Below are 27,457 nucleotides of genomic sequence, written 5' to 3' on the forward strand. Positions count from 1 at the left end.
CTGCATCAATGCCAAAGTACATCAAGAAGAGAGAAGAACAATATATAGAAAAATTATTTTTATTTCCCATTATTTCACACAAATGTATTATAGTAACTTAAGTGGGGTTTGATTGATTTCTTATGTTACATACACATACATGCACACAAAGAGCCGTTGCCATCAGATTGGATTACAAGGTGAGAGGGATCAACAACCTAGATTTCTTCTGATAACTGTTCTATCAAATTTCCTGGTTACGTCCCCTCCTAAGATCTTGGATGGCCTGAAATTCATTTCTGTGATAGCTGGAGAGATAATTGAATTCTCCTCAACTGTGTGATGTGCTTTTCCTATCGCTTTGCTCTAAAGCAGTCTTTCTCAAACTGTGGGCCGCGGGTGTCTTCTAGTGGTCCGCAAGGTACTGCATGTACTCAACCTTTTATTTGCCATGACGTGATCTGAAAATGCGATGCATACAGCTAGCTTACCAAATGATTGTGTTTAAAATAATAATGGGCAAATGGCTTAAAACTGCGTCACTCAAAAGAAAAACTGAAGATACCGATGGAAAGAAAATAATTACTTGTCGGAGGAAGCCAAATCATGTCTGTTAAAAAAATGTATGTCATTCACTAGTGATTTGATTCTTTTATGACAATAATGGTAGGACTTGTCAGTTATTGAGAACTGTTCTTTGCTTTTTATGACTTTGCTTGCTTATAATACACTGTTCACACATCAACAGCTATTATTATTTAATTAAAAATTACTAAATTAAATTAAAAACAATAGACAAATACAAATGGGTGGATTATTTTTATATTGAATGGTGTAGAAGAGGATTTTTGCTTCTGCCATAGCAACTTAAGTTTATTTGTCTTTTATTGAGCTTTTAAATTACAAATAGTCCTACATTTTAGTAATGCACAGCACTTAATTTCTTTTTTGATTTCCATGTGTTGGTAAGCTTAGAATCCACACTTTCAGAATGTGTAAATAACTCAAAATGCCCAGAGTAGATTTCTTCATGGCTTCGTTGTGGCCATTCACATTTGCCAAACAGCACCACCTTTCTCAGTAGGATGAACAAAGAAAACAACAATAAGCAAGTTAAGAACCTAATATTTTCATTTCAAGTTCCTTATATTAAGTTGTGTTATTGCGGGGCAATTTTAAGCTAGGTGGTCTGTGAGTGCTTGTTAAATGGGTTAAGTTGTCCTCAGCCTGAAAAAGTTTGAGAAACACTGCCTTTAAGCATCAAATAGAATGTGAGTATTTAGTCGCTACTTGTGACAAAAAAAGTTACTATTGGTCACATTTAAATTCAGCCATGTTTGTGTTTCAGTCTTTAAGGGGTATACTTATGCAGTGGTTGCAGTGAAATGGGAGTGAAAGGACCTTGTTTTGGTGACCCCTCTTGCACACCATCTTAAGGAAGGAGGTGTTACAACCCTTGCAGGATCCTTGTGGTTAGGTCGGGCATTTATCCACAATGCAACACTGATTATTGATTAGAACCTGGTAAGCCTTCAGTAATAGTCTTGCTGCCAGCTGACTTCTCACTACTCCACCCCTCTTTTTGTTGTGGCCTTTGAGCCAGGCCATAACACTGCAGAATGAATTATCTCAGTCTCTGTAAATGTTGCCATTCTTTGTAGTAATGTGTTGCAACCGGGGAAAGTCAAAAAAATTGCTCTTTGAATCATAATTTCCCCAAAGGTGCATTTACTCTAAGGAATAGAAAACAAAACAAATGTGACTAATATCTCAGTCCACTCTATCTCTTTGCCACTGATATAAAACGACTAAGGGAAGGAGCATTAAAAATGCATCTGACAGGCATAATTGGAAAAATAATTCAACTTAAAAAGGCAGATACCTTCTTTGTGAACATTCAAGGTATTATTTTTTGTTCATGAATAGAATCATAAAAATAATAAATCAGAAAAAAACTCAATTTTAATTAAAGCTATAGACAATGAATTGGCACCTCTAGGCAAGATACTGTCAGAATTGAGTTAAAACTGTGTCATCTTGCTTGAAAATACTAGTTGGACAGAAACCACAAAAGATTGATTTGTTTGTGCTACTGTACTCCTTCAGGACAATACATGAAGCACTGTGCCAAAGAGAAAGTCTTGACCAAGCAGAAAAAAGTGACCAATCAATGTTGGGGGAAATAACATTAACATGTTGAGGCCATTTGGGTGAAGATACCATCTGGCTCAAGTTGCAGTCAAGTGATGAAGAATTGTCCTCCTTGTAGGAATCACAGCTCAGGGCTAATATCCCTTTTATTAATCACAGTCTGCCCCTCTGTTTTTTATTATGAGTTCATTGCATTTACTTGCTTCTTATTACCTGATGGTTTGCTGAATTTATTTTTTAATTTAACTGTAATGCAAAATCTAACTTTGGTTTACAAGGTCATCCAAATATTAATTTCTGGTCTTTAATACATTTTTAATGATTTTAAGGAGTTTATGCTTAAGTCGATCAAAACAATGACGAAACCAATTAGGCACCAGGTCACTTTACCCCCACATCAGTTCGTGCTTTTGTTATGTTTCTAATCCCAAAACTAGCGGTTTTAGCCATTTTGAGTGTGTTATGGTTGTCGGGGCATGTCTTAAGAAGTGATCTTGGGTTCATATTCATAATTATGAAAAAGAAAACCTTTTTTAGCTGCATCAACTGGATTTCTTATGTGAATTTCTCACTTGTAAATTTGTCAAGCAAGCTTAAATCCTGCTATTTAAGTGTTGTTCATGTTTTGTGGATAACCGCAAGTTGATTTTATAATTTTATTTTGACTGCCTTGAAAAACTCTGACATTCTGTTTTTGTCCTTATCTTCCCCTGTTCTTCTTTTCCCCCTACCCTTGTTTCTCTATTTTGCTCCAATAACATCTTTTCAAACAAGGTAAGACCCAAGTCTTAGTCTATCACCTTTATATGTTTCTATTGCACCCTTTCAGATCTAGACTCAGACTATATTTTTTGACTTCTCAATGCATGCAAAGACCTGATGAACCTTTTAGGAAATAAAACCCCTCATTTTCTATTCTCATTAAGAATGACTTTTCAAACATTTTACTATCCTTGTTTGAGGTAATCAGGAGATCGTTATTGCTTTTAGTGGGATTTCAGTCTCTTAATGTACTCATTACGGTGGAGGGAAGACGTTTTGTTGCTATGTGTCTGCCATTTTAATTAAGAATGTGTCCTGCAAAAATTGCATTTTGGCCATAGACTACATAATTGGTAATTTGATTTATTTTACTCTTTAATGGTAGGTGTTGCAAAGTGACAATCAATAAATCATAAGTCCATGACTTTATCAGCTTCTTGTAAACAGAATCTTGAGCAAGACAAGAAATAAATATGTAATTTTATCAATCAAGATTTCCAGGTACAGAAGTTTTCTTTCATTCAGTTCATTACCTTATGAGCTTATTAAGAGGTAGTGGATTGCCTATTAGTTCTGGTATACAAGAATGAGATTTTTTCTTTTTTCCTCTGTTTTTTCTTTCCTCAGTGCCTGCAAAATGTGCCACAAAAATAAAAAAGAATACCTATGTGACTATTATGTTTTGAAAATCTATTTTTAAGAATTTTATCAATTTGTTCCCTCACTTGTTGAATTTTTGTGCAGTTTTATTGTTTGAAAGGTCATGGCTTTCGGTGAAACCCACATCTAATAGCTGCAGACTTCAAGCATTTAGGAAGTTGCAGTGTGAAAACCATTATTGTTCTTCCTTCTAGAAAAGAGGCATCTTGTTATTCAGACTCTGGGAATGTGAGCACCTCTCAGTTTTGTACAAAGCACAATGATTTATTTTCACACACATTTTCACATGCTTCCAAACCCTGTGAAAAGTGTGATGAGGGAGATGAGGCTGGGTTGATATTAGATTATCCAATTCAGTGAGCAAATCAGAAAACATTTACATTGGTTTTGTATCGGTTGTCTGTGAGCTATTCTTCAATTATTTCTGCTTTGTCATATGCTATTTTACCTCCAGTCACTCTCCGGACCATGACTAGAAGTAAAATATGTGTGGTCTTTATTTAGCTCCCACACCAAGAGTTAAGAAGCAATGTTTTCCCTGATCAAAATTGGAAACTGAGAAACCTTTGCATGTTGGTAGCATATCTATTTTAAACACTCACCAATAATTTCATTACGCACACTTAACTGGTGCCCTTTTAGTTTCATAATGGCATTTGTTTTTTTGTCAAAACTGTATATAACTAAGAACAGATAGAACCCATAGCCATTCCCCCCTTTACGCACACAGAAACACAGACCCGTAGACAGAAAATTTTCCATCCCGGTAGGTCATCTACCTGCTGTGCAACATCTGATGTACTGGCACTTTCTCCTTTCCTCTGATTAGTTTGAAAGGAAGTGGCTGAAGGCCATCAGGGCTATAGAGTGGGCCCGCATGTGTGTGCACATATATTATTAAGAACTGTTCCTGTGCTGTGTTTTTTTGCTTCCTGCTGTGAGGGATTTTGGGATGTGAAGATGAAAAGGACATCCAAAGGTTTCAATAAATGGCATATACGCACAGCCACAAACTAACAGAAATGCATGTTATTTTTTCCTTCTGTATGAGCTGAAATATGCTCTAATTACATATCAGACATAATTATTATCAAGGGCATGTTGAGCATATTTCTATCAACTTTCTAAATGCAGCGGTATTTAGCAATTTTTATTTTAGTAATATTACTCATGCTAGTCTTAAGTTAAGCTTCTTTTGACTTGAATGTCATCCCACATAAAATTTAATGAATCTGCATGTTACCCTGCTACGTAATAAGAAAAAGTTCTCAGAAAACCTGTTACTTAAGCAGCAACCTTTCTTGATATGAACAGTGCAGACAGTGACCTTTAGTCAATTAACACAACAAAATATTCATTAGGCTATCAGATAATCTTTACTGACATGTATTGCCTTTGAGGTTCAGAACAGTCAACACAATTAAAAACACACTTTTGAAAGACAAGCGACACACTTTTGAATGTACACATACTGTAAGTAAACATTTAATAAAATGTTTTTATGAATACATTTAAAACTTATCTTCCAAACATATTATATAACTAAACATTCATAAATCTATTTTGATGTGCATTTTAAAATGATATATAACCTCCTCCTTCTTCCCCAATTATATAGTACAACATATTTACTGATGATACACCGATGCATTAGGACAATATCCACTCTTACCAAAGGGAAGTCAAGGAAAACTGACAGTATATTAAAATTGACTTTATACCCCACCTGTTTAATTAGATGGACTCAGTTCTGGTTAACTAATGAAAATGAGTAAAGCCAAAATGAATGTTTAGATTTGTACATCTAAACTACCAGATAACATGAAGCCTCTTTCTGAGGGCAAGAGATTGTATTCAGTCACGTCATATCAACATGACAGGAGAAATTTGGAACCGCACCTAGAACCTTCTGATTGAACAATTATCGCTGAGCAACAGTCAACCCTTCAAATATAAATATTTTTTTTATTTAGGAGGATATTTGAAGTAAGAAAACAAACAACAATGGAAATAAGAAATCTTTGTTTCAAAACAAAACAGACCTCGCAACAAGTTAGTTAATTTTCCAAGCTTCTGCATGTCCAGACGTTTGGCTCCCCTTGTGGAGCCTTTATCCAGAAGTGGAAATTGTTATTATGAACTTATGAAAGAAGTCTGTGTCATTAAAGCATCAAAGTCCCACCGCTCTTGGCTCTAACTACCAGCCCACTTAAAGCACTGAGTGCAATCAACAGAATTATTTTTTTTTTTCTAGATCAGTTATTTGATATGAATTCATTCTTCGTCTTCTCACCTCTTCACTCATTCAGGTATCATTAATACACTTGTTTTCTTTAGTGATGTTAAAATGTAGCGGGCATATTGTCCACACTTTCTACCAGTGGAAACACCAAATTGTGCCAGTAGCAGAATACAGTACATTCAGTCAGCAGGTGATTCTTCAGTGTGGACAAGGAATCATTTGTATTTAAAATACTAAACAAGTGTGAATAATGTGTCCCAGTCCCAGACAATCTTTACATACATATTCAGTCCTTTCTGAATTGATTTCATGAAAGTGAGAACATGCTGGCAAAAAATTCTACTAACAGTAGATTTCATTTCTATGAAGGTTGCCTTTAAAGTCCTGTTGTAAGTTTTTACCCATTTTTTGGGGGGGATTTTTGGCATTACTCACATTGTTAAATTGGAAAATGCAATACTGCTTTGGGCGTCTTGAAATGATTGTTCTGAACTATTTGGTCTGTCATTAGTTACCAGAACTATCTTAATATGTTAAGAACAACATCTGTGTTTGGTTTAAAATTCAACGGCATTCAAATATAACAATAAAAATGGGGCTATGTGTGTGATGAGGTAATCTTGGCCCTCAGTAACTTCTAATAATGAGTGTTGTTTTACTTTACTGCTTACTTGTAATCAGACAGGCTTATTCTTAGCTAACAGAAATGGATGAGTCACCACTGCCAACAATCCTGCTTTTAAGCCTTTTTCTTCTGAGGCAATCAGAAAGATAACAGACCAAACACTGATGATTTTAACTTCAAATGATGGCAAGACGGGAAATGAAACCCATGTAAAATGAATTTGTGCTGCTTTTGATCCACTTTCATCCATACAGAATATGGAGACATGAGCCTTTTTGTTTTTAATGCGTTTCAAATGTATGGAAAATATGGAGAAACAGTAGAGAAATATGGGAAAACAAGAAAAGAATAAAATATTTACATAGACAGAATACCATATGCTTTGTATATGCTTGACTTCTCATTACATGCTGTATTTACCTAGAGACATGACATTTTTCTTATTGATCTGATGATTGTTAAAATAGCTCTGTTGAAAGACAGTTGTTATAGTCCTAACCCAAAACAAATCTGACCTGAATTCTAATTATTTACATTATGATTTGAGGAATTTATAAGAAAACTTAGTATTTATTTGGGTAAAGGTTTTCTCCCCTGTCCTAATAACATCCTGACCAAGAGGCTTGGTCAGGTACCTGGCTTATGTTAGCTCACTTTGTCTCGGTTTTGACAAGTTAGCCATTATTCTACATTATTCTATTCTACAATATTCTACTGTTCTGTTAGTGATAACAGGTGAAGGGGCTTTCTGGTGTAGAAACAGCCGTCAACCATGTATTCATTTGGGTTGTTTTAGGATTATTGTGGGTGGTCAGTGAAGAAGTGGATTTTTCTTATGTGCAGCTTCTAGTAGGACATTCATTTTATTATGTCAATATTGCGGTTCATTGTCCATGGTACATAAACATACTGTTATGTAAAAGTTAATATAAAGCCTGAAGCAATAAAGCACTTGTATAGAACGTGTATCACCTTTACACTAAAATCAATATATTTTACATGTACCAGGTCTGGCGCTGTGAACATTGTGATGACTTCATCAAAGTGACAAACTTGGACTTGGAGTGTGTGATAAATTAGTTTTAAAGCTTTGCATCAGCAAAAAAGTTTCACCAAAAGAACATAGTGCATAAAAAAAGTTGGCATTGGGTTGAATTGAAGAAAAAATGCTGAATGTGCTTGTACACACAGAGACTACAGTCTATTGTGACACTTCAACATGGGCACATCAGCCCACAAAAATGAGCTTACACACAGAGCTCCTCTCCCACACACAGCTGACTCCTACAGTGTGTACTCTCGGGCCAAGGGAACAAGGGAACAGAAACCTGTGACATAAACCCCCAACAGCAGGTGCTGAATAATGTAGTTAAGACACGACACGCACATATACCTGCCTACACCTGTTTTTTTGGGGTCTAGGGGGCAAAAAGCTGGCATAAGGCCCACTGTGCCTGTCAGAACCAATCAGAGCACTTGGCTGAAGGCTGGCATTTATAGCTGATTTGTCAGGATCGGCGGACCCACGGGGCTTGCCCAGTAATAAGCTTCCACCTGTGGTGATGGATCACCTATGACACAACTGGCCACATAGGGAGAGACAAGGCCACTGGCATGCTTTGAGACAAGACAAGACCAGACACAGGAAGGACAGAAGGGAAAAAGAAATGCTAGGAGAATAGGAGGAGTTTTGGGCAGAAAAAAATGTCCCATATTTTTCTTTGGAACATAACTATATTAGAGATAGAAATTCACTAAGCATTGTAAGACAATTTTAATGAATTTAAGAAAGGCTAACGCATTGAAGTTGATTTTGAAATTGTCTGCTCTGGATTCTGGTTGTTCACTGGATTGTTGAAGTTTTCCATCAAGGCCTGCAAAACTTCCACATCATCCACCCCATGGATGGTTTTAGTCAGAGACCAACAATGGTCAATGCCCCTGCAGAACTGTCCTAGCCCTCGTTTTTGCTGCTCTAGTGAAGACATAATACTAAATCAGTTTCTTATGATCATATGTGGTGGCAGAAATCAGAAACAGAAATCGTAACTTATCTGTTCCCACCTTCAAAGTTTTACTTTAACATTGAAATAAACATTAAGAGGTTGCATTTGTTTCATTCACAGATTTCATCTGCTAGATCATGGCTCTGCAACCTGCAGCTTCAGAGCCACAAGTGGCTTTTTGCCAATATTGCTCACTTAATATATTAAGCTTAAACAGTGAAATATTGCCCTGCTTTTTGTTGTTTCATTCATTTGTTCTGTGCCTCTATGAAAATACTTTGTGTGGTAAATGCTGGTAAATTTGGTGAAGAACTGTTACTGTCCGCCACACCTGCCACACTTGGGCTTTGCTGATATGTGCTTACAAAGCCACTCACACATCTTTACCGGCTTTATTAGTGTTTGTCTTTTTAACCCAAAGCTTATTCAGTCAAATGGCCATCCATCCTGAGCCCGATTATCCTGAATTGTTCTTGATGTTTCCAAAGAGTTTTTCTTTTGACTGTCACCTAGTGCTTGCTCAGAATGGAAAATTGCAAATTGAAGATTTTATGCAATCCTATGATTATGGAAGGTAAACCTAACTGTGGGTAAAATTAATTTAACTGTATGGATTGTTCTTGTTTTTGTAAGGTGCCCTGAGATTACTTTTGCTCCTTATTGCATACATATAAATAAAATGAGCTGAATTAGAATTGATGTCTTTTCACTTGAATTGGAGTGCAAGACCACAATGGCCTTGAGGAAAGGTAGTTTTCCACATCTGTAACTCTCTAAGCACAGAAAGGTAATTATCACATGCCATGGTCATTAGCAGCTTTAGAGACTAAACAAAAGGGTTGTATGAAAATCTTTGATACTGTTTCAGAGCAAGTCAGGAAGGAATACCAGGAAATAATTTTTGTACCTAATGCTGTGAACAAGATGGATGGTAGAACTGGTTTATCTTTAAACCATATAAAAGGTCAAATTCAACAGATGCCCAAAAGCAAAAAGTGTGAAGCTATGAACCGGATTCACTTCACACTATATGTGCTGTTTGCCAAACTGATAGCAGAGCATCAGATGCTACAAGCGTGAATCAGAGGTGGGGACTCGAGTCACATGACTTGGACTCGAGTCGGACTCGAGTCGTTAAAATCACGACTTGAGACTTGACTTGAAAAAATGCTCAAAGACTCGGACTTGACTTTGACTTTCATGCCATTGACTTGGGACTTGACTCGACTTGAAGCTGTTTACTTGAAAAGACTTGATATTTTTTACTCAAAGTCTTAAAATTTAAAACACATTATTTATAAAGTGGCATCATTAATTAATGTCACTCATTCCGTATCAATATGCGCAGACCGTCACTATGGTTTTCCTCTCTCCTTATGTATGTATGTGTACGTAGCTGCAGCACAACCAATCAAATTAACAGGATTTGGACGTTTAAAAAAACGCGGCAAAGCTACAGAGCTCAGGGAACGAAATACGAAATAACCGCTCGAATATGCTTCCGCGAGTAATTTCTTTTGGCTACGTAGGTTATGAACTTTCGACTAAAAAACGAACTGCAACTTGTAAAACATGCAAGAAGAGAATATCGGATGGAGATGCCACGACGTCCAACTTTGTCCGGCATTTGAAGCTTCACAAAGATCGATAGGTGGCACTTTTCTTATGCTGTAAGATAGTTGACTTTAGCTAACTTCGTGTTAGCATGTGTATTCCGGGTTAAATTGGTGATTATTTACCATAAATCCGGTCCTTCAAATGCCTCCACAAATAATGTGCACCGTGTTAGCTCAGGAAGCCGGTGGATAGTGAGCGGGGCTCCGGAACAGAAAGCAGATTCTGGACCTGAACACACAGAACAGAGTCTCTCTGTCCCATCATGATGATGAGCCGGGTCTAGTATCATCTAAGGATGGTTGGTGTATTTGAAGACATCTACGTTGGGAAATTATATTGACAATATATTGTTTTGACAGGTCAGAGAAAAGAGGAAAAAACTGCTGTTATGGTTCTTTGTATTGTGCTGTGGAAATGTCAGCATTTTCCTCTTTTTTTTATTGAATATCAAGTTTAACAGAACTGGGCAATAAAGTGGTCCAATTTAAAAATATTTTTTATACTTTGTGTTCAGCTACACATGTTCTATCATTTGAGATAAATACATATTTTAAAACGAACAAATGGTCTATTATTTGAATTTTTTGTATAATTGCAAATTATAAAAATAAAATAAAATAAAAACGACTCGAAATGACTTGAAATTAAAGGTTCCTGACTTGAGACTTGACTCGACTTTTGCCTGTCTTTACTTGAGACTTGACTCGGACTTGAGGACAAAGACTTGAGACTTACTTGAGACTTGCAACACAGTGACTTGGTCACACCTCTGGTGTGAATCCTACTGGTGGGAGATTCTCTACAATAAACTAAAGCTGAAAACAAAATTCACTTCAATTTTGATGGACAGCTACCATTTTCTCTCTCGTGAACTTGTCCCCTGAATTCATTTACTGGATAAGACCTTGTATGGCAGTCTGAGAAAGTGCCTGTTTTTGTTACCCCTGTCCTTTGAATGTCAGTATACTGTCAGATTTCAAGTCCCAAGGCCAAGAAATAGTGAGATCAGGAAGGCTGTCACTTCACTGTAGTAAATTCATTTTGTCACTCACATATGGCAAGCATAAGATAAGCTGAGTTTTGAAAGGACATGAAAAAACACAGATATGCCTTCCTTTTTAAAGAGTTATCCACATACACCTGAAGAAAGCCATTCACCAAAACTACAATTCAGTTCCTTAACTTAGGTCAGTGACTTGTCAGTCCCTCTGTGTCTTATTTTAAGTAGCAGTCATCAATTATAGATGCATTGAGGGGAATAATTGATGGGACACACAGCTTCCTCTAATGTTTCCAAGCTTGATAGATGAAGGCAGAGAATGAACTCTTCGGTGAAATTGCCCTTCACCTGCCCACAGTCACTCGTACACACTCGCACTTACATTGATGGATAGATGGGCAGCTGGAAGTCGGTGACTGGATCTTTTTCGCTACTTATACAGCACTTATCCACATCATCTAGACCAATATTATCAGACTGTCGTCAATCTCGATCCGTCCATCACTCTTATTGTTACATGTATTGTCATGTGTCTTGACCTAAAGATAGCCACAGACTCAGCTTTCCCAAGTGTAATTTTAGAGCTATCTTAGTGGCATATTGTTCTTGCCAGACTTCACTTCTTCTTTTAATCACTTTGATTACAGCTATAACTGTATCAAATTACAGTTATAGCTGGACAAAATTCACTCCCACTATTACTGTCTAAACATATCTAGGAACTATAGTACTTCATTGTTAGGAAAAACTGTTTTATTTTTAAAGGTTTTATTGGCTCTAGTGGCCTTTTTTTGAGTGGTCAGACAGGAAAATGGGTTATGAGAGAGAGAAGACATGTTGCAAAAGTCATCTGGCTGGTACTCAAACCCATGGCCACCGCGTTGAGGACTAAGGACTCGGTATGGGTTTTATGCTCTATCCCTAAGCCACTGCAGCACTTCAGGAAAAACACAGGTCTTAGTGAAATATGATCCACATTAAAATCAAGGAACCGCACAAACTGTAGAAAGTTCAATGAGATTAATACTTTTTCATTAAAGAGTGTTGCAGCTGTGGCGCATGGGGTAAAGCCCACAAATCCATGCATGGAGATTTCCAGTACTGTTCCAGCGGCTGTTATGGGTTTGAGTCACGGCCCATTGACCTGTGCCGCATGTCTTCCCCCTCTCCCACAACCCTATTTCTTGTCAAAGCACTGTGAAATAAAGGCCACAAGAGCCAAAAAGTCCTTTAAAAGAAAGGAGATTTTTATCAACCTGTTGCAAAATCTTAAACATACTGGACAGAGGGTGCTTACAACAAACAGAAATGGAATTTTATAAGACTAAGTTAATAAAAGGTTTAGAGAAAAATGGAAGAACATAACAGAACAAGTTATATTTTAAAGTGGTGGTATGTATTTTCCATGCACATAGTGCCATTTTATAGCACCTTCAATTAACTGTTAACTTCAGTTATTATATACAAAAGCATTCAGGTTATATCAAAAAAGATCTAAAAAAATAACTTTACAATTTGACACCTTGAAATTGGCCTCTGTCTCTTGAAAAAAATTATATTCTTACCAACACTCCCCCTTCAGCACGTCATAACAGTGTTCCTCCATGATGCCATTTACAACTATAAAGGCTGTTTAGGAATGTTGGACCAAGAAATAGTTTGTAACATAAGTTCAGCAGATGTGTAGCTGTCCAGGTGCTGCTGCAGCTGTTCTGATTTTCTCAAGTTGATTTTGCATGATACCTGTCCACACCCACCCTCCACTCCACCACCCTCTTTACAAATGATTGGCACACACAAAGTATTGAAAATGACATTTAAATGTAACACAAAAAACTCAAATAATTTATTTTTGATTAAACAGTATGATAACTTTTGATTAAAAGACAATCACAAAAAAGTAATGAACCATCAGCAAACCTGCATAAAGACGGTTTTTGAAAAAAAACAAAAAAAAAACAGGTTCTCTTAAAGTCTTGCATTGCACCTTTTATTATAGGCAGGAAAAACTGTTAAACTGGTTTATACATGTATATGCCTAAGTTGCATACTTTACTTATTTTTTAAATAACATTTCTGGGGTAATTGTACTGTAAATACACTGACTTTAACATTTAATACACAAAGTAATCTGACTCAGTAGTAGATCCTTTGGATTGTGAGTCTGATATTTCTGTTTCTAATAACTGGAGTCTTTTTTATGTTATAGTGTTGTACAGTATATTGTTGTTAATCTTGTGCTTTATTTGTGTAGTTTACCATTTTAAAGGTCTTTTGTGTGAGCCCATATATCTGATGCTTTTGTTACACCTCAATTTCCACTTTTATTGGACAATAAAGTCTGTTTCTAATTTTTTTGCATTCAATAAGTTGTTATATAACCTTAGGAGAACCTGTACCTTATTTATAATCCAGCACCCAACAGGACCCTTTGTGTTTTTCTGTTTATGCATACCTTCAGACCTTTAAAACAGTTTCCTCAGCATGAAAGACTTTACTCTTGCCTTTGGAGATGTCGCTGTCATTTTATGTGTTGCGACATCTACTAGCTACTGCAAGGCTATTTCAAAACTGTGAAGAGGGCACAGAAAGGTCCAAGGGAATGCAAGACATGAGTAGGGTGAATGCACACATGTATATTTTCTTCATGCATATTTGTTGTGCTTTTCTGTCCTTTAGCACCCCCCAAAGCACATATTGAAATATTATGAAACATGTGACACATCAAAAGAGATAACATTCCACTGTTTAAGAGGAGGAACTTATTTTGACTCCCCCCCTAAGCGGTAGTTTCACACAAATGTATATACAGTACTCTGTTCTTTTTTGTTTGCTTGTCAGTTTGATAAATTTAAGAGTTGTTGCTAGATTTTGTCTTAGCTTTTATTTAAAGTTTATTACTTCTGTGTAAATTTGTACGGGTGCTCATGTGTGCGTTGTCGTGGAGAAACTGAATGAATTTGATTGTTCAAATTGGAATAGTCTTCCCATCCGATAAGTACATCTTAACTGTGGTACGTGAGGTGCACACAGTGCATTCATATCTTAATCACCTTTGCTTTCAGAGTATTGTGGACTGAGTCTGTTCAAACTTTTCATTTAAAATGTTCTTGCATTTTAAGGAGTTAATGGGTCATTGGATTTCACGGGGTTCACAGGGCATTTGGAAGAGAAAAAATATCGGCATCACATACCTCTGCCAAATTTAACTTTGGGCATGCTACAACTAAAAGGCCCACTGCATAATCTCCCACTGGGGATTATCAAATCTCCATTGGGAGATTTGATAATCTTCAGCCAGAGTTGTAAACTCTGGTTGAAGGACAAATTTTCTTCCCGAATTGACTCTGCATGTTGAGAGCCTCAAATGACTGTTGACGGTTGGTTGGAGACTTGGTGACCTTAACATCCCAAGCTTTGCAACAGTTCTATAACAGTGACATTGGAATATATTTTTTAAACCATGCTCTTCCATGTATATGGTGGAAAAATTCATCTGAGTCTTAGCGGTTAATTCAACCCTATGACAGCCATAGATAACAAGGTTCATTGGTTTCAGATTTAACAGATGAGGAAAATGTTTTCATTTAAAGAAAACATTGATAAAGTGAGCAGTGAGTTAGTTATGCTAGCCCAGCTGTTCCTAGCCTGCTATTGACTTTAATAACCTTAGCATGTGCTGCTCAGTTCGTTGTGTTTTGGTTCCGTTATCACTAAAACAGGACAACTCACACACCAGGTCATCAGTAGGGCGGGTGTTTAAATCAACCAATCAACCACCACTGTGTTCAGGTGAAAATTTATTAATAATCGTAATAAAGACATCAAGCCTGACAACATAATGTGCCTGACAACATAATGTAACGAACTGGATGTTATGTTTTGGTGTTTTTGCGTATTTCTTTGTGTGGGAATTGTTTGTTTTTGGTGTTGATTCCCCCTCGTAGTCCTGAACATAATCTCCGCTCTATCTAGCTGTTGTCTGTCGGTTGCCATGGCAACGGGTCCACGTGTAGGGTAATACCGAAACACAGAGCAAGAAAAGGAAGAATAAAAGTGGTTTTGTCTAGTTTTGTTCTTCACCTGTTTATCAGCTTGATTACCTTTATTGTGGCGCACTGCAGCCGCTGCAATTCCTAAAAGTTAAACAAGCGACAAAAACTGAACTACGGTAATTCCCTCTGTTCGTAAAACGTGGCGATATTTATAATAGTTATCAAACTACGGCTCCTACAGCATATTTAAAATAAAACTATTGACAAATATAAGATAAATTTGCCCTTTCTTGCACCTAGACAGAACTAACAGAAACCAAACTGTTTGTTTCAGGGAGAATTTGTGTAGCACACATCAGTTTTATATTTAATAGATATATCTGATCATGATCATTTATTTGAACTCTTTGCATTTTATTTTGTTTTTATGTCTTTGGTCCATATTACACATGTCTAAAGACCCATAGCAGCAATTGCAAAGAAGGCCTTTGCAATGGCACACTCAGTTTTAAAGACCGCAAAACTTAATAGAATATCAAAGCATAAAAACATTATTTTAGTATACCCACTCTTTGGGTGATATTTGTGTGATACACACCAACTCAGAAAGGAGTTCTATTGTGGAACAACAATGAAAGAACTAAAACTAGAAAACAAGCTGGAAGAAATAGCACTCTAACCCATAATGTGCCACTTTTAATCAAAAATCAAAGTACTTGGTAAAAAGGTATGGTTTTACATGTACTTATCCACTAATCAAGAACAAAAGATTAGATTCTTGTCAATTATGCCATATGTCTCAAATTCCCAAGTTACTAGTCCATTTTGTGCTATGACAATGAGCCAAAACAAACAACAAGAGTCTTAAGAAGCTACCCCAAGCAATACAAAGACTAGTCCTGCAACAGATGGTGCAGCCCTTGCAGATTTATTCTCTCAGCATCAATGAGTCCGGCTGGGATAGCATGAAGAGACAGAACTAACCAAGACAGTCTATGTCTACACATGAGCTGCAGCAAGATTGCTCAAACGCTTGGCATCCCCCTCTTTTCCAGATACGTAAGTCTAAATATGCACATTATATTTTATTGGTAACATTTGAAATGTTTATCAAACAAAATGTTTATTTGGCTTTAAAATAATATTATGGATAAGGAATTTGGTCCCATAAATCTAGTATTCAATCTTCTATTAATAAACATTATTTTCTTAAACCTGTTGAAAAATATTACATTAATTAAATGGGATTCATAAGAGAGTCATGTTGACCACCTTTCAGGAAAGGAAACTAATGATAATAAAATGAATTCATTTAAAAACTAATAGCTGAAAATACATAAACAATAAAAAGTATAATAAGAAGGTGATATGTATATGATTCATTGGTCAAATAACTTGTTTGGCTGCAGCCTAGCAGACAAGAAGAACATAATTTTGAATTCCTGCAGTAAGTCAGTTTTCAAAACACTTTCCCTCTCTCCTACTCTTTCTCCCTATCTTAGTTTTTCACTATTTTTCTGAAACCTAAATGGCTTTTTAGTTGGTCAAATTAACAAGCAAAAGCAAATTAACTTTTAAAAACTGCACAAGTGATAAAGACTTGGTTGAGTCATCAAGAGGCACCAGGGGCCACACTGTGACAGTCTGCTCTTGGCACCGTGGTGACAAACCTCTGATAAATATTGGATGATGCCTTAAATTATACATCGGTAAGCAGGAGAAACACACATGCCTCCAGGGACATACAGAAATACACACAAATGATTTTCCACATTCACATACAAGTTTGATTGTTTAGTAGGAGTACTTGGCATAAGCAGATGAAGAACAGTCATACATTACATGTCAAAGAACTTATTCATAGGCAAGGAAGTAGCTAAAATGGTGATTGACCCTTCAGTTCACATTAATTTTATTTCTTGAACACATTTCACATTTTAGTATTGGATATCATAATTGGAACCTGACTCAGGACTCCAGTTATTGATGTACACCAAGAATCACCACATCTTACTGGCTTGTTTTACTAAACATCTTCCTCCAGTCCCTCATGTAACCACATACTATGTTGCTTAATCAACAGATGTAAAATATAATGTTGCATTGTTCATAAATGTGACATCAATGTAAAGTTACAGTTTTTAAAATACCACTTTTATCCAGAACGTTTTATCCTTTGACAGATGATTCTTGCCTTTTACTCCTCCCGTCATTGCATAGATGGTAGCAATATTTTTGTCTTAATCTTTATCCAACTGTAACCGTTAGACGCAGAGTCATTGCCTCTCCTGGGAAACTGTGTAGACCACATCATTACTCTTCTGTAGCTCTGTTGGTATTAATATTGGAGAGATGTGCACTGGTAGCTGCTGCAGCAACATCAAATTACATTTCACAGAGGGATCATGGGATACATTACATTTTTTTAGTTTCACAAAGTATAACATTTCAGTTTCTTTATTTCATTGCATGGCTTCTGCCCAGTTAGTACTGTAACTGATGTGTAAGTAACACTATGACTTCATGAGAATGTGGTTGGATTTGAAAGTTGTGTAAACTTAACTATGTAAATTTGAAATAATCAAGTTATGTTTATGTCATATGGTCTAAAACAATAGAACACTTTTTTTTTTTTCTATGTCCAAGCAGCTTAGCGTCAAACTAAGTTTACCTTGAAGGTGTCAATTTTGTATGAGAATCTAGTGGGATAAAGTCTAAATCCCCCTACTTAGAGGAAGCAATTTCCAGTCCTCAAATCTGAAGATGACTTACACTTACATTAAAAAACTAACAATTTGAGCATGTGGTCTGAGAAACCCAAGGCTGTTTAAAGGACATTCACCCATAGAGTGAATTTCAGATCTTAGTTCACAGTGAAGTGAAGCTCCCTTCACTTTTCCATTTTCTGTTGTCGATGAGTTCCTGTAAATTGCTTAAAAACATATTGGGAATATGAGGAAAGCATTGAAGCTTAACTTATATGACCAGAGGCATTTATGTCTTGATTCAATTGATTTCCAATTGAATGATTAAGCTACTGTATAAATCACTTGTTTTAAAAATAACTTCATATGTGATTTGGACCTAACTATCCTGTGTGGAGTACATTAATTTGCTTTAATATTTTGCAAGTTTTCAGTGATATTTTATAAGCATATTTAATTTTTCCACCATTTGAGCACGTTCCCTAATTTCTTTTCAGCTTTATCTCTTACAATTTCCATATATATATATATATATATATATAATATATATACTACTTTTTAACTGTCTAAAATATGTATTGTTTAATTAGTTGTTGTTTTTTGTTGCAATTTAAAGACATTTGAGGACATTTTGCCTATTATCTGGTATCCTTATTATTTATTTTTGAATAACTAAGATACAAAAATGGCGTATCAGTGTCCTCTGAGAATAAATATAAAAGTATTAGAGCTTATCAGAAAGTTACAAAAAGTGGAACACAAAAGGATTTGGAAATTGCCCTTAAGCAGGATTTTGTTTGACCGTGAGAGATATCCTTGAAGTGGTGGGCTAACATTGTTATATTACATGATAAAATAAAACAATGTACCAATGAATGGGGAAAAAAGAAGATGTTCATAATTTTTGGTATTTCTTTGTTGATTCATCCTCTTCTAACTTTCTTTATTTGTTTGTCTTAATATACTATTAAAAACATTACATTCCCTATTTATTCTTCCCAAGTCTTTAAAGGAAACACTTTTTCTTCCCATTGCCATGTTTTTTCCCTCCCCTTTAAAGATTAAGACACAAGGAAATTACGTTAACACATCATTTCTAATTAAAGATTTCTATTCCATCACCTCTGCTAACGTAGTAACTACAGTACTTCCTGCAAAATTCCGAAGTCTCTAACTGGGACAAATGCATTAATTATCTATGAACAATTCTTGCACAATCAATCAGACAGGGATCATAGAGAGGATATACAACTTGGCCTCACTGAGTTGTTCTTGTAAGCAACAGTTATTGCTACAGAATATCTCTCTATTCAACAGGCTGTAGCAAAAGAAGTGATAAGATTAACTAAAGGCTACAGACACTACCATTATTGCGCAATTTGACCTTGTAAATGCCATCTACGCTATTTTGATGTTTAAGTAACATTTTGCTGTAAATATTCCTCCTGTAGCTGTATCCTACTGTACATGCTCTAACCTGCAGACTGTATCCTGCTGCTCCTCTTATTTGGCAAGTGCCACTCACGCTGTGCACTGCAGGCTTACAGAAATAGGCATGTGCATGCCGATGTAACGGCATCCAGGAGGCCATCTACAGCGAACATGATTTTGCCTTCCTGAATTGATGACTGGAATAATACTCAGAGGAAAATTGATGCAGTAATTCTCATTGTGATCTGCTATATGTACATAGCTTTAAGAATAGAATAGCTAAGTATGATTGGTCAAAAGTTATCTTTCCTCCAGCACAGTTATTCTATAAAGACCCTGTGTAATGAATGGCACAGGTTGCCTTGTCTTTTTGTCTTTAATTTTTTCTGATTCACAGAGTATTTTTTCTCCCATGACCAAAGATTTTGGCATTAAGCTACGGTCCATCTTTGCTGTCATAATGTCAATAGTTAATGCAGTTCGAAAGAGTCTCTTAAAGCTGCAGTTCCTGTCACTTTTGAAATTGTGTGTACCCATTTTTTTGTTTACTTTGTGTCTATTTACTTTTTTAGTTTTTGTGCATACAGTTTTTCACTGAGGTTCAAATTGCGGGACAATTGCATTTTGAAATATTCCTGCCACTATTCTCCTGCAGAAGCCAGTTTCATTTCAGTTTTTGGACTGACTGCATAACATTTGCATTCAGAGTGTGTTGATACTTTGTGGAATTCATTACCTTTTTCTGTGCAATCCTTCCTGTGGTATTGGCTGCTTCAACCCAAATGCAGTATATTTCAAGTCCCATGCATAGTTTCTCTTTGCATGGTAATTCTTACAACAAATCCTGATGTTGTTTTCTAAGTTTTGTCCCTCTAGTATCTTATCTTGACTCTCAATTTTCTTTTTTAAACAACATGTTAACCGGTTTAATAGCAGATGCGCTCTAAAACTTTGTATATTTTGCATCCTTTGTTTACGGCTTTTTTTTTTTGCAAACTTTACAACAAAATTAAATGTCTTTTCTTAGTGGTTAAATTATCAGCTAATAAACTGTTCATGATCTACTGCATAAGTTCTGTTAGGTCAGTTGTTAACCTAACAAGCCACAACAACTGCACCATTTAATTGATTTTAAATGTGTACTATAGGCAGAAATGTCTGTCCACTAGCCTATATTAATTATTTAGTAATAAGCTGTTGTAGTGACTGGTGGATGGTTATGGTCTTTTCTAGAATTTCTTCTCTGAAATTGCAATAGAGGACTGGGGTTTCACAGCACACTATGGTGAAAAGTCAATTTAATGATGTCGATGAAAGGATGTTAGCTGCCATCTTCCAGGTGTGTTCAGTTGGAATCAGAGAGTAATTAGCAGGAAAACTAAGAGTACTTGTTCCATGCAGGTCATCTACATCCTTTCAACAATTGTCAACGTCTAAGCCTATCACACTGCATGCATCCTCACCACCGTCTGTTGACTGCCTCTTCAGCTGTTGGTTTTGCAGCTTTAAATTCTCAACAAGCTGTCGATCTTTTACACAGCATCAATGTTATTCTTATCTCTATAAAACACACAGAAATAACCCCGGCATTTATGACATGGAACCATAAAGAAATCGAAAAGCAAACTCTGGTCTACCTAATAACCAGGGTTATTAGGTGTGGTTTGAATGCATAAGTATGTGCCAAGCAAAGTGAATACCATTCCAAAAGCAAAACATGAATTGTAGGTCAAAGCATTCTGGATAAATAAACCAAAGCAAATGTGCATGTCTTGCGCTAGCGGGAGGAATTGCTGGTAGTTTTTTGCCAAAGATAAAAATGAAGTCATACAACTGCTAAAATCTGACGTGACTCTGTTTCTGTTTACATGTCATGATAATCATTACATTCAAAATTGTAACATCTGTTACATTTTAAGTTGATAAGATATGCTTTCACACTGCATTGTGTTAAACAAATGAAACCCCATTAGCAACTTGTTTATCCTCTTGCCTGTGAAAATGCTGCACTAAGAATCACTGAAGGAAATGACAGAACAAAATCTGAACAAGACACTAAGCACAACTTGATTCTTAAAAATGTAAGCAAAAGTGGGGTGGCCTCAGATTTTAGCAGTTGTTGGATGTTTCTTTTGTCTTTGGGTAAATGTGAAAAAACAAACACTGTTCAACAAAATCTGCTCAGCATGAGTCGGGGATGAGGCATCAAACTATGAAGAATGTTGTTTTTCACACAAGTACCCTCTGCTGTAGTGCGTTTCCTGCTTTTGGAGCGGTCTCAGGACCACTTGGCATTCACGTATACATACATTCAAACCGCACTACAGTTCACTTCAGCTGAACCGAGACCTAGGCTTTTAGGAGGACCAGAGTTCACTTCTTTGGTCCGCATTAGAGTTTGAGTACACATTCACACCTCCCTAAATCAACCAAATTTTCTAGGCAAATGAAAAAGAGTATTAACGTGGGCTAAAGAGGGCTGGTGTGAATTTACCCCAATTCTCCTGAAACTTTGGGAACCTGTGGCAGATGTGTGCAAATCCACTCTCAATATCTTGTACATCACATGCCAATGTGTTATAAGTGGGAAAGGAAATGCAATTATTTTCAACTTGTGGAGAAGATGAGCTATCTTATGCTGAAGATTGCTGTGTATTTTATCCAATTCACTTGTGAAAAAAAAAATCACAAATGCATTGAACAAAGATACATTTCAAACATGTTTCATGTACAATATCAGTAAATACAAAGTTACACAGAAGCAGCACAGCGGTGTGGTAATTACCAATGTCTCCTTGGAAAAAAAGATCTCCAGTTTGAATCGTAGCCTTGGATTTATTCTGTAGAGTTTGCGTTCTCTCGTGCCCTAGTGTTTGGACTTCCTCTAGCAGTGCTAAAGCATAAATATTAATAATATTCAAAATACCTTGTTTTAGTACATCTAAGTAGCCATCTTGGTGTGTTTCTGTGTTGGCCCTGTGTTGAACTTTAAATTCTCCCTAAGATACATTCTGCCTATCATCGACAGATAACTGTATCCAGTTTTTGGGCCTGAATAAGATGTAAGCTGGTACAGTAAAAATGTCAGAAGAACATTTTTGAATTGCTTGGGTAAAGGTTTTGGTCTCTGTAACTCAATTCCATCAGGGTTGATAAAAATGTAAATGCAATAAAGAACCTTGGATTTGATGAAAATGTTTACATTAAACACTTTGGTGAGCACCCTGGTAGAGAGGATCCATAGCCTGTGCTTATATAACTTGTTACCATGGTAATCTGAGTTAGAAAGATAAAATGGCACAAGATTCATATAGAAGGAAAAAAGAATGTCTGGCTGAAAGGGAGATTAATAGCCTGAAAAGGTGGGATGGGATACAGACACTGCACATCTGTGAATGAGGCACCATAGAGAACGTGTTGTACAGAAACTGAATAAGAAAAAACAAAATAAATATTTAGTTATGCAGTGTCCTCATTAAGGATTTGTGTGCTCATCAATGATTTCTCCTTTATGTAGGGCACAATGTTAAGGTTTGGAATTTGATACCAGGTCTGTTAGATAGACTCTCTACTCCATTCTTAAGCTCTTTATACCCCCTTTCTGTGGATCCTATTTTGAAATGGAGTAATGTGTTCATTTTATGGGTGAATTGTGTGTGTCTAATGCACAAAGAAACAGCTCATTTGACATTCACTTTATGCTGTATAATCTTTATAAAGAACTAAAGAGAAGAGGGATTGTGATGGTTATATTTATAATACTATTCTCACAAGCTGTGGACTATAATTTATTACTGGAAACCTGCCTGGTTATTTCACTTGTGTCTATGAAACACAAAATTCTGCCTTTTTCACATGCAAATGGTAAAAATTGAGTAAAAAATCTTAAAAATAAATTATCTTCTATTCCATTTACATAATTATCCACTGAAATGTTTTAAAATTAAGAGAAACAGTGTGATTGCACGTCTGTTTGCAGTCATTTTTATATGTATAAAATGTGAGCATACGCCTAAATGTTGAATTGGGGAGTGGGGAGAAGGTGACTTTAACTGCTGTGTATTGAGCTCTTGCAGTCCATAAATATATATATATATATTTACACATTGTTTTTGCAAGGTCATAAACAGTTTAAACAGTTTAACATTTCCTTTGTCTGATTTACTTTTTTTGTCAGCAGCTGAACTCTTAGGCTTTATTACTTTAAAAAATACTGCATTTTTTAAAAATAAGCAAATATGCTGTTTATTATCTAAATGATGAAGAGATCAATGTTAAAAAACAGGGATGGGAGGTGGGGTGTTTGAAATTACATTTCCAACAGTAGTATGAAAACATTGCTGACTTAGTTGATGACATGCTTGGTTAATTATACACATAAGAATGAAAGTGCAGCTGAATTGTCCTACGTGACCTGACTGGTAAAGCAAAAGAAGAACCTTTTTTAACATGCCAAAAACTGCAAACTCAGGTTATCAAACATAAAAGTCAGGACAGCTGAAACAGGGAACAGCAGGAGGTTCTGTGAAAATGTGTTCAGAAGAGATCACAGAGCCCAGTGGAATATATCCAGGAAGAATAATGAGCATGAGTGGTACATTCAGAGTTAAATTTCGGACAAAACTGGAGAAAAAAATAATTGCATACCTGTCAGACTAAAGAAATAGTTTTAAACACTAAAGGTAAAATGATAGATGCTTGAAATTGACTTGCTTAAATGACCATAAAGCTCTCATGGATGCAGTGATGGCACTGCTGTCTCTCACATGGTTTCTCTTTTATTATGATATACTGTATATCACCACTTATGTGGTTTGACTACAGCACTGAACAGCAGTGTGAATGCATAGCACTGTGATTTGTATGTGTGCGAGTTTGTCAATACTTGTGTGAAAGCCTGCATCCCTGTGCCAGTGTGTGCAGTTGTCATGCGGTGTTGAGGAATTGAGGAACCAAATAAATTCTGCCATGGGCCAGGAAGCAGAGAGTGAACAACAAAATAAGTTTGTTTAAAGTAATGAAGGATGCTGCAAGGCAAGAAGAAGAAAAAGCAAACAAGTTGACTATAACTGAAGTGAAAATAAAAGCTGGCAAGAATGAACACATTACACAGCAGAAAATTAGGGCAACTAACTGATGTCAGTGACCTTACGTTAATGAAAGTACAAGCCATTCTAAATGATTCTGAAACTGCTGAGGGCACAAACATAAATAGGTTTTCTCAAAGGAAGGGAAACCATTTTGTCACACAGGATATGTGGGGCCAGTTCATTCTAATAAGATCTAGTTCAGTTTGCTTAGGTTAAAAACGGTGACTGATGGATGGGTAGTTGGAGGGATGGATAAGCATCCGAGGTACCGAGGTACAATTTCTGACCAGCAAGCATTTTGCAAACTGAGTTAAATGTATATACTGTACCTCGGACCTCTCACAAGCTATAACCTTAACTTCTCTTGATACTCCTATTATCCATGTGCATGTCGATTTTCTCCAGCTGCTTGTTTTTTTCTCTCTGTCTATAATCTCCAAGTTTAAAATCAGTGTAGATTTTAAACGTCTCATAGGAATGAATGTGTGGATATATGGCTCTTTGTCATGTGTGGTTTCTTAGCTAATAAGATAGACACTCAGGTAAACCAAAGGCAACATCTGAGCATTTATTTTGACATGCTAACCATTTATCCAACAGGAAGGAAAGAAGTGACAGAATGGGCTAAGCTTTAGGTTAAATCTTTTGCTCTTCTCTGTTTGAAATATAAAACCCAGTTAACTCTTGAAGCTTGACTCTGAATTGGGGTGAAAGATTGAGACCTGACTTGGAATGGAAAGAAATGACTTGTGAACTGCTCTAGCATATGACCAAAGTTTAGAGTGAAGTGAGAGTTATAGATTATCACTATCAGGCCCACATAAAGACTTCCTGAGTGTTTAACAGCAGAACTGCTAGCCTGGGAAAATCCAGCCCCTTGTTGTTTCAATTTGTACAGAGGGGCTGAATCCACAGCTACTGAGAAATGATTGCTTGCTGGAGGCGTGGACTCTGTTGAGGTTTTAAATTTCACCCAATCACTAACTTTTGGCTGTGATTTATGTAAGGTGTCAGTCCAATGCTGTGAAGCTTACTGGAAATTGTCTGCTGGTATCACTAAAACTACAGGCAGACTATGATTCTAAGACAGGACAGAAAATCAGTGTCATCATTCACAACCTCTCCTTTGACTGAAAATTTTTTAATTTTATTTATTCAAAACAGGCACGATGTACAACATGCAATAATGGCAAAAGGAAAGATGGACTGGACCAGGATGTAGCTCTGGTGCTAATTTCCACCTGTAGTTCCCCAACTAGCTGGTAAATTAAAAAAAACATAAAAACAGCCAGATGCAATTCAATAAGTATAATTATTGAATTATGGTGTTTTAATCATAACCAAAATACCATCATATATACAATCCAACAGCATAAGACCACAACCGCTATGTAGTCATTTGCAACATCCATACTCCCAAGAGTTCACAATAGATGCTCCTCACTCGCCTCTGAATATATTCAAGAAGAAAAAAAAAGCTAAAACAATGGCTGATTAGCCAGGGTAAAATTCTACTGGAGAAATCCACTTTAATGGGAGAAAAACATATGTACCTGTACCAGTTAGTGTGCTATTGTGCACACAGTAAAATGGAAAATAACAATGGACCTGAAACTCTCCCAACAAATCAGCTGCTGCTTCATAGAGGCTTCAGTTCTAAATTGTTTAAAAAAAAATTACCAAGTTTTTCTCTTCCCAAGACTTTTAAAGCCACATGCAAAGTAGAGAAAACAGGAAGCACTTTCTCCAGAAGATAATACAGAAGAAAAATATTGAGCTCATCGTGATGAGCTGCTTCAATCCTAAGTGGAGTAACATGTTTATAGCTTCCAGAAAAAATTCAGAATGTGGGTTGAGGATGGCCAAGAGATCGGTCGCTGCCCCACTCCCCTTTTGAGAATATTTTCAAGGATTAATGGAAGATGAGAGCTTTTTGTATTGCAAAGGAAACTTCTCCACTCTATTATGTTCTCAAAACGTCTTGTAATTTCGAGAATAAATTGAGAAAATAGACAGCTAAGATTTCCAACTTAATTCTATAGCAACAAGACACCTAAACTCTTGGTAACATTTATGTTATTCCTTTGAAGGTCAACTTTTGTAACTTAATGAAAAAAAATGACCTTATCTTCACGCCAGTGGATTATAAATAGGTATTAAGTAAAACAGTGACCTTTCGCAAGACTGTGCATAATTATTTTGTTCCATTCTGATACCATGTAGTCATAGAAAAAGTGTCTTAATTTGGTCAGCAAAAGAAAAAGAAGAAGAAAAAACTACTTCTGTCCTATTTTGCTCAGTTATGAATCATGCAAGTCTGCGGCCTTTTTACTGGTTCGATTGTGTTTAGCTTTTGAACACCTTTAATAATGTTATTTAATATATGTTTCTATAATACTTGTTTGCTCACCTAAAGTGTGAGGGACTCAAGGCCTGAATGATGAGGGTGATTTCATTAAAACTACTTATTATCATTATAAATATACTGCTAATGCAGTGACTTGACAGGAATTAGCCATGTTCATCTCAAAGAGAGCCCTCATGTAATCTTCAAAGTTATGCCTCACATATTCCAGGTTTTCCGTGTCTCCCTGAAATGTCTGAAGATGTGTAATTCTCTTAATTCTCAAGTGCACCAAAAGTGGGAGGATGATGAGGAAAGTGTGTACTTGCCAAGGAAACCTTTGCCATTTTCTGATATAACTAGAAAATCTTAATTAAATATTGAAAAATAAAAAATTTGAAAAGTGGCATTTTAGACTGTGATTAGATATTTATATTGTATTAAATACCCCTCTCTTTTCTTCACTACGTCTACCCTATTCATCACTGAAAAAGGTTTTCTCAGTGATTTTTAAATGAGGAAAAATGCATATGTAATAGTATATAATCTATACAACTATATAACATATACACATTAATGCACTGAAAAACGGCCATTTTAGAACATGGAAAAAATACATCATATATAAAAGTGTACAATTTATAAAAATTATTCTGAGGGACTATAGGTCTCTCTTTCCTCCAAAAATATTGGCAGAATATTTTGCAATGAGGTAAAGGCAGTACAGGTAGAGAGTGATAGAATACCCTGGATGGATGGATGACTATGACTGAGATCCAAGTGTCATATTTGGAAAATGTCAGTGCAAAAGTCTGAGAAAACTGATGATAGGAAATCACACAAGGAAAAG

The 27,457-nt window shown here is 36.2% G+C and overlaps 1 protein-coding gene across 5 annotated transcripts in view; it reads left to right on the forward strand.

The window, feature by feature from the left end:
- The window catches only part of grid2 (glutamate receptor, ionotropic, delta 2), a 517,587-nt gene that overhangs the window by 228,145 nt on the left and 261,985 nt on the right, over positions 1 to 27,457 (forward strand). The window lies entirely within an intron of this gene.

This window comes from Xiphophorus couchianus, chromosome 12 (assembly GCF_001444195.1).
Source record: "Xiphophorus couchianus chromosome 12, X_couchianus-1.0, whole genome shotgun sequence".
NCBI classification, from domain to species: domain Eukaryota; kingdom Metazoa; phylum Chordata; class Actinopteri; order Cyprinodontiformes; family Poeciliidae; genus Xiphophorus; species Xiphophorus couchianus.